Raw genomic sequence first — 8,045 nt, forward strand, 5'->3', positions numbered from 1 at the left:
TGTACGAGTCTGCTGTTAATGATAATGCAGAGGATTTTCCCAAGGTTACTGTTGACGCATATCCCACGGTAGTTATTGGGGTCAAATTTGTCTCCACCTTTGTGGATTGGGGTGATCAGTCCTTCGTTCCAAATATTGGGGAAGATGCCAGAGCTAAGAATGATGTTAAAGAGTTTTAGTATAGCCAATTGGAATATGTTGTCTGTATATTTGATCATTTCATTAAGGATACCATCAACACCACATGCCTTTTTGGGTTGGAGGGTTTTTATTTTGTCCTGTAGCTCATTCAAGGTAATTGGAGAATCCTGTATATGTTTTTGCTCTTTATTCTTTGTTATAGAGCCAAAAAGATTGGAGAAGTGGTTTACCCATACATCTCCATTTTGGATAGATAATTCTTTGTGTTGTTGTTTGTTTAGTGTTTTCCAATTTTCTCAGAAGTGGTTAGAGTCTATGGATTCTTCAATTACATTGAGCTGATTTCTGACGTGCTGTTCCTTCTTTTTCCGTAGTGTATTTCTGTATTGTTTTAGTGATTCACCATAGTGAAGGCGTAGACTCAGGTTTTCTGGGTCTCAATGTTTTTGGTTGGACAGGTTTCTCAATTTCCTTCTCCATGTCCCATCAGCAGTAAGTCAGCCTCTCCTTCCACAGAGTCCCCACCGTATGCCTGCAATCCACTGCCACGGACCAACATCTGCATTGGAGGCAGTGGAAAGACTGATCGTGATAAGAGGGGAAAATGTTGAGTCCTCCCCAAAAAATATCCTGCTGTGTTTCCCAACAGTAAAGACCAAGGCCAGATTGTCTGTAATGAGTGTTGAAATGAGAAAAGCCTGAGGATGTGCCTCTGGTATGAGGATAGACAACCCCTCAGAGTGCAACAGTATGAGGCTACAACATAACATCCAATGCTAGTATAATTGAGGAGGAGCAAGGGAGGGGTTCTTTACTTTGTATTACACATCTTAAATGAATCTCTGTCACTGTCTTCTCTCATAAACTACTTTCTTCCATTTTCTCACAGTTCACTCCCTCTTTCTAGTTTCTCTCTCTCTCTCTCTCTCTCCCTCTCCCTCTCTCTCTCTCTCTCTCTCTCTCTCTCTCTCTCTCTCTCTGTGTCTCCCCCCATCCTTTTCAATGGCTGTGTATAGCTTCTCTCTCTCTCTCTCTCTCTCTCTCTGTTTTCCCCCTCTTTATCCATGGCCGTGTATAGCTTCCCTCTCTCTCTCTCTGTTTCCCCCCTCTTTATCCATGGCCGTGTATAGCTTCTCTCTCTCTCCCCTCTACTTCTTTCTCTCTCCCCTCTCCTTCTTACTTTCCAGAAGGTTTAAGGGGTTGATCTCTTCTGTTCCAGTGGGAATCTGCTCTCAGACAGTCTGACTCATACTAAACTCATTATGCAGTGAAATTCCCCAAAAACCTCACTGGAGTATGTCTCACTAATTCATTATTTTCACAGACAAACACATAAACTCACATTTCTGTATATGAGTTGGCATTTATTTTGCACCTTGTTACAGTCCCTGTTGTGTATAAGATTGTATATATTGGGCCCTTCTTTCAATCAGTGTGTGTATGTGTGTGCAGCTTCTCTGTCTGTTGCTCTCTCTCGCACTCTCTCTCTCTCTCTCCCTCTCTCTCTCCCTCTCTCTCTCTCTCTCTCTCTCTCTCCCTCTCTCTCTCTCACTGTCTCACCCTCTTTATCCATGGCCATGTATAGCTTCTCTCTCTCCCCCTCTCCTTCTTTCTTTCTTTCTTTCTCTCTCTCTCTCTCTCTCTCTCTCTCTCTCTCTCTCTCTCTCTCTCTCTCTCTCGGTGCATGCTGGGTGTTTTTGGAGTTTGGGTGTTTGGTGTGGAGAGCTCTATCCTAACTAACTTTCTTGATTCTTTTCTTTACATGTTATTTTCTATGGTGGAGGGTTAATGCAATATTTGTTTTTAGCGGTATCCAAAGTTTTTTTTCAAAGTTAGGGTGGAAGAGGACAGAGTAACTTTCCTGGGGGTTGGAAGGTGTTGTGTGCGCAATGGCTCGTTTTGGTAAGTTTGCTAGCGGTTTCCGTGTACTGTCAGCAGGTTTTCAGGCAGATGCCGTTAAGCACGTTGTTTCGTTCAGGAGGCAAGTGTTTATGTTTCTGAACAATAATGAGCAACAGCTAAATGTGCATTTCAAAGTGAGGCATGGGGAGGCGCTCTATGCAGGTTTTGCCAGCACAGATAGTCTACGGTGTTTTGAATGTGGGGATTTGGGGCACAAGAGCTTTGCGTGCCCACATAAAGGCCATAGACAAAGTGAGGGTACTAGCGCAAGTGGGGGAAATCGAGGTCAAAATGCAGGGGGTAAGGAGATGCAGACAGCAGAGGCTGGGCCTAGTCAGTCTAGAGATGGTGGTGTAGATGAGGCTGGGCCTAGTCAGGCTAGAGATGGTAGGGTAGTGGAGGCTGTGTCTAGTCAGGCTAGAGATGGTGGAGAAGCAGAGGCTGGGTCTAGTCAGGCTAGAGATGGTAGGGTAGTGGAGGCTGGGTCTAGTCAGGCTAGAGATGGTGGAGAAGCAGAGGCTGGGTCTAGTCAGGCTAGAGATGGTGGGGTAGCTGAGGCTGGGCCTAGACATGCTATGGAGGGTGGTGCAGATGAGGCTGGCCCTAGTCATGCTATGGAGGGTGGTGCAGATGATACTGCGTCTAGTCAGGTTATTCTAGTGGATGAGGAGAGTATAGTGGGGAAGTGTAAGAGATTAGGGGGGGAGGAGGAGGGTGTCAAGAGGAAAAGGAAAAAGGGTGTGGACAAAGGCACCATGGAAATGTTGCCTGTTGCTGTGGGTGAGGCCCTAACCAGAGAGAAAGGGCAGGTGGTCAGGGTGGGAGATGGAGAAGAGGAGGAAAGTGAGTCTGAGGAAGAGGATGAGGAGTTATTTTTTTCAGACTCCTCTTCAATTGGCCCGGAGCTGACAGCCAGTCAACCAGAGGGGTCTAAGTACACGTTGAGAGAACTGACAAGGTTCCTGAATGAGACTAAGGGGAAAAAAGTTAATCTTGAGGCTTTTTTTCCTGATCCTAGAAAGTTTGTAAGATCAGTACAACATGCTATGAGTAATGAGGTGCATGGTGTCCTCTCACCCAGGAAACGGTTTAGGTTGAGGAAGTGGGTCACAACAGTGCGTAAAGGTTTACCTTCAGACACTGTTTAAATGTTTAATTTCTTACTGACACTGGGGCTTTTTGAGCTTTGCTATTGGTCTATTTCTCTGCTGGCTTTTCTCCCACTTCTTATGGAGACTCTTCGGGTAGGCTCGCTCAATATAAATGGCGCCAGAGATGCGGGAAAGAGGAGTGTGTTGGGTGAATATGTAAAACAAAAAAAAGTACAGGTGTTGTTTCTGCAGGAGACGCATAGTGATGTGGTGAATGAAGTTGATTGGGGGCTCTGGTGGAAAGGGGCAAGTGTGTTGAGCCATGGGACAAATCTTAGTGCAGGGGTGGCAGTCCTTTTTGCACCGGGTCTGGCTGTAAAAATTTGCTCCTCAAAGGAGGTGTGTAGGGGTAGGTTGCTTGTTGTTAAAGCAGAAATTAACAACATGTGCTTTGTCTTTATAAATGTGTATGCGCCTAACACAGGGAGAGAAAGAGGGGTTCTATTTGGGAGTCTTAGACAGGAACTCTCACAAGTAGCGCCTGAGGAGACGCTGGTGATCGGAGGTGACTGGAACTGTACAATGGATTTTACAAAAGACAGAAATGGGGAAGAGCCTCATTCAGTGTCAGTGGGAGTGTTAAGGGACATCTTTAATCAGTTTGACCTAGTGGATGTTTGGAGAACTAAACATCCAAACACAAGACAGTATACGTGGGTGAAGGTTTTTGGGGCTAGGGTGAGTGCAGCTCGACTTGATCGTTTTTACATGTCCAGGAATCAGAGCAATAGGCTGCTGGGTGCTACCATTCTCCCAGTGGGGTTTTCGGATCACCACATAACCATGGCTCGGCTGTCTATTTCACCAGGGCCCCGGCAGGCATCTTATTGGAAGTTCAATGTAAAGCTCTTACAAGATGCCACTTTTTGCTCAGGTTTCCAGACTTTTTGGGAAAGATGGGGGCAGCGAAGAGAAGAGTATGAGTCTCTGAGTCAATGGTGGGATGTGGGGAAAGTGCAAATTCGGCTTTTCTGTCAACAGTACACAGCTCTCTCATCCTCAGAGGCTAGGAGAGTATTGGGGGAACTAGAGCGGTGTATTAGTGAGATGGAGGTAGAGATGGTGGGGCAAGGCAATGTAGGCCTCCAGGCTAACTTAGCCGAATTACGTAGGGACCTGGGCAGTTTTTTCCAGGTTAAAGCAAAAGGAGCACTTGTAAGAGCAAGGTTCTCCATGCTCAAGGAGATGGATGCTCCCAGCTCCTTCTTCTTTGGTTTGGAAAGACAGAGCAGTGAAGCCAAGGGTATGCATTGTCTACGGCTGTCTGATGGGCGGGTGACCTCTGTGGTGGGGGAGATGCGGGAGCGGACTGTGGAGTTTTATACTGAATTGTATAGGGCAGAAATGTGTGATCCTATGTGTGCTCAGGTCTTGTTCGCAGGACTCCCTAAGCTCTCTCGGGCACAGAGGGATGAAATGGACATTCCTCTGTTGTCACATGAACTGGCAGAGGCAGTAACCCAGATTTTTGCCAAGGTCCTCTCTAACAGACTGAAGTCCCATCTGGACTCTATAATACACAAGGACCAGACATATTGTGTACCGGGACGCTCAATCACGGACAACTTGTTCTTGATTAGGGACATGTTGGACTTGTCGAGAGGTTCTAATGTGAACTTTGGACTGGTCTCTTTAGATCAAGAGAAGGCTTTTGATAGAGTGGATCATGAGTATCTGTTTAATGTGATGTCTGTGTTTGGGTTTGGGAAGAGTTTTGTGACCTGTGTGAAGCTGTTGTATGCTGGGGCATCATGTATGGTTAAGGTGGGAGGGGGGCTCAGTAGGCCAGTCTGGGTGAGACGGGGCATTAGACAAGGATGCCCTCTATCTGGGCAGCTGTACACAATAGCCATTGAGCCTTTTTTAGGACTGCTACGCAGGAGACTGCGGGGAGTGTGCTGGACAGGCATGGATGTGGTGACAGGAATAGCAGTCTCAGCATATGCAGATGATGTTTCTGTGATGGTCAGGGATGGGCAAGATATGCAGGAACTAGAGACCAGTCTGAAGGTGTACGAGGGAGCTTCATCAGCTAAGGTAAACTGGGGAAAGAGCAAAGCTCTGTTATGTGGGGCATGGGGGGATAGGGCTCCTCCTCTGCTTCCAGGGGTTTGCAGTGGGGTTGTGAAGGGCTTAAAGTGTTGGGGGTGTACCTGGGCTCGGAGAGGTGGGTCAGCAAGAACTGGGAGGGGCTGTCACAGGCAGTGGTGTCAAGACTGGCCAGGTGGAGGTGGCTCCTGTCCCAAGTGTCATATAGAGGGAGGGTGCTGATAATCAACAACCTGGTGGCATCTTCCTTGTGGCATAAACTGGCTGTCCTCAACCCCCCCGCCGGTCTGCTTGCAGACCTGCAAAGCAAGCTGGTGGACTTCTTTTGGTCGGGACATCACTGGCTGAAGGCAGCAGTTTTGTACATGACCGTCCACGAAGGAGGACAGGGCCTGGTGGAACTGGAGAGCAGGATGGCTGCTTTCCGACTAAAGGCGGTGCAGAGACTGCTGTACCGCACTGATGTTGGCTGGAGGGAACCAGCATGCGCGCTGCTGAGGAGAGCTGGCGGATTAGGGTTGGACCGGCAGCTGTTCCTTATGAAGCTGGAGAGGCTGAGTACAGCAGGTCTCTCAGAGTTTTACTCTGCGGTGCTGAGGGCCTGGCAGCTGCTAAGGCCCACACGAGAAGGGGTGTGGAGCCTGGGCAGTGGGTGTGGGAGGAGCCTATCTTCCACAACCCAGCCATCCCTTTGAGATCGGTTCAGTCGGCCACCCTGCAGAGGCAACTGATGGCAGGGGGTTTACAAAGGCTGGGTGACCTGAGACTGCTGGGAGAGGAGGGTGGAAAACCCCGGAGGTCTTGGCGCAACAAACAGGAATAACGTCTCTTAGGCTGCTGGAGAGATTCCTGGAGGAGGTCCAGGAGGCACTGTCTGAGCCGGTAAGGGGGTGTTTGAGAGGCCAAAGGGAGAGGGGCCACCAATGTTCCCGCCACTGCAGGTGACGACAGAGACTGGAGACTGGCAAGGGGGTCTGGAGGACTTGTTAGATTTTAACACTCCGAGCCTGGGGAGTTTGAGGGGGTGGGAGGTAAAGCCCTCTACAACCTCTGCGTTAAGGTTAGGAGCATTAGAAGCCTAACAGGGTGAAGGCACATCAGTGGCAGGGGGTATGTGGGGCGGAGAGTATGGTGGGTTTTAGATGGAGGGCGCTCTACAAACCCCCAGTACCAAAGAGGTCAGGGGACCTCCAGTGGAGGGTTCTTCATGGAGCCCTGGCCACTAACAGCTGGTTGGCACGGGTTGATCCGGGAATTGGGCAGGGGTGTCCTTTCTGTCAAATGAAAGAAACTGTAATTCATGTGTTTTCTGTGTGCACCAGGTTAATGCCATTAATGTCTCTGTTGGAATGTCTGTGTGACAGGTTGGGGGTGGTTTTTGCTGTTGGGATGTTTATAATGGGATACAGGTATTCGAGTAAGGAGAAAGAAAAATGTGTTTTGTTGAATGTTCTGTTTGCTCAGGCAAAGTTAGCTATTTGGCTAACAAGGAGGAACAGGGTCAAAGGTGGGGGGATAACAGACACTTTACTACTGTTTAATGGGATGGTCTCTGCGCGCCTTAGGGTTGAGTTTGAGTTCTATAAAATGATCAAATGTGTGGAGATGTTTGAGGAGATATGGTGTGTTGGGGGGGGCTGTCTGTATTGCTGGGGAAGATGTTTTGGATATACGGTTGTAGGAGAGGGTTTTTGTGTATGGTGATTTGTACAGGATATATTTTTATTTTATTTTTTATTTTAGGAGTGGGGGGGTGAGTTTTAAATGAATTGAGAATGTTTCAATAAAGAAAGACCAAAAGTGAAAAAGTCTCTCTCTCTCTCTCTCTCTCTCTCTCACTGTCTCCCCCCTCTTTATCCATGGCCATGTATAGCTTCTCTCTCTCCCCCTCTCCTTCTTTCTTTCTTTCTTTCTTTCTTTCTTTCTTTCTTTCTTTCTTTCTTTCTTTCTTTCTCTCTCTCTCTCTCTCTCTCTCTCTCCCTCTTTCTCTCTCTCCCCCCATTCTTTTTCCATGGCTGTGTATAGCTGTGTAGCTGCTGGCCAGAGAGGAGACCCTCCAGAGCCCTGGGACCTGCCCCTCTGCTCTCCTCCCCTCCTGTTCCTGCTTTGATTTCCAATATGTCTGCCCATCAGGACAGATGGCTGTAGAGGAAACATTCCTCCACTGTCAGAGCATAGGCAGCCCTGATGCGGACAGGGGCAGAAATTGGAGAATAATGTAATAGAATATTTTATTGGGCTCTGATGGGTAGGATGCTGGGAACGTTGCCACGGTAATGTGTCTGTGCTTGGCTGCTATCCCTCGTCCAGCTCCAGGTTGGTGATTTAATAACATGTTGTTTGCTGCTTGCTGCTCGTTGAGCCCTCGGTCTGGGGCCCAGGAAACAGGACCTGCTGCTTCCTGTGCCTGTCAAAAGAAGCTAACTATATGACAAATGTTTGGCTTGGCTGTTCCGGAATTTGGAGATGAATAAATTGATGTGTCAGCGGCTGCATTAATGATTCCACGCTGGCTGGGTCTGGGGGACCTGCTGGAACAACTCCAGTGGTAGAGTGGAAGAGCCATACTGCTACACACACTGCTCTGTTTGGACTATGGGTCAATCTGGCAGGGTATGTTTTGAGTGTGTAAATGTGTGTATTTGGTCAACAACCTGTCATGTGCGTACAGATAGGCCTACCAGTTAAAACTTCTCCTGATCACCTTTATACCTCCCCTGTTCGTATGGTCTCTTTTATCAGGGCCATTTCTCTGGTGTTTATGTATCCTCCAGAAGCAGCACTGACCAGCCCCTGATCTCC

The sequence above is a fragment of the Oncorhynchus nerka genome, linkage group LG15, assembly GCF_034236695.1.
Source record: "Oncorhynchus nerka isolate Pitt River linkage group LG15, Oner_Uvic_2.0, whole genome shotgun sequence".
In the NCBI taxonomy this organism is placed as follows: domain Eukaryota; kingdom Metazoa; phylum Chordata; class Actinopteri; order Salmoniformes; family Salmonidae; genus Oncorhynchus; species Oncorhynchus nerka.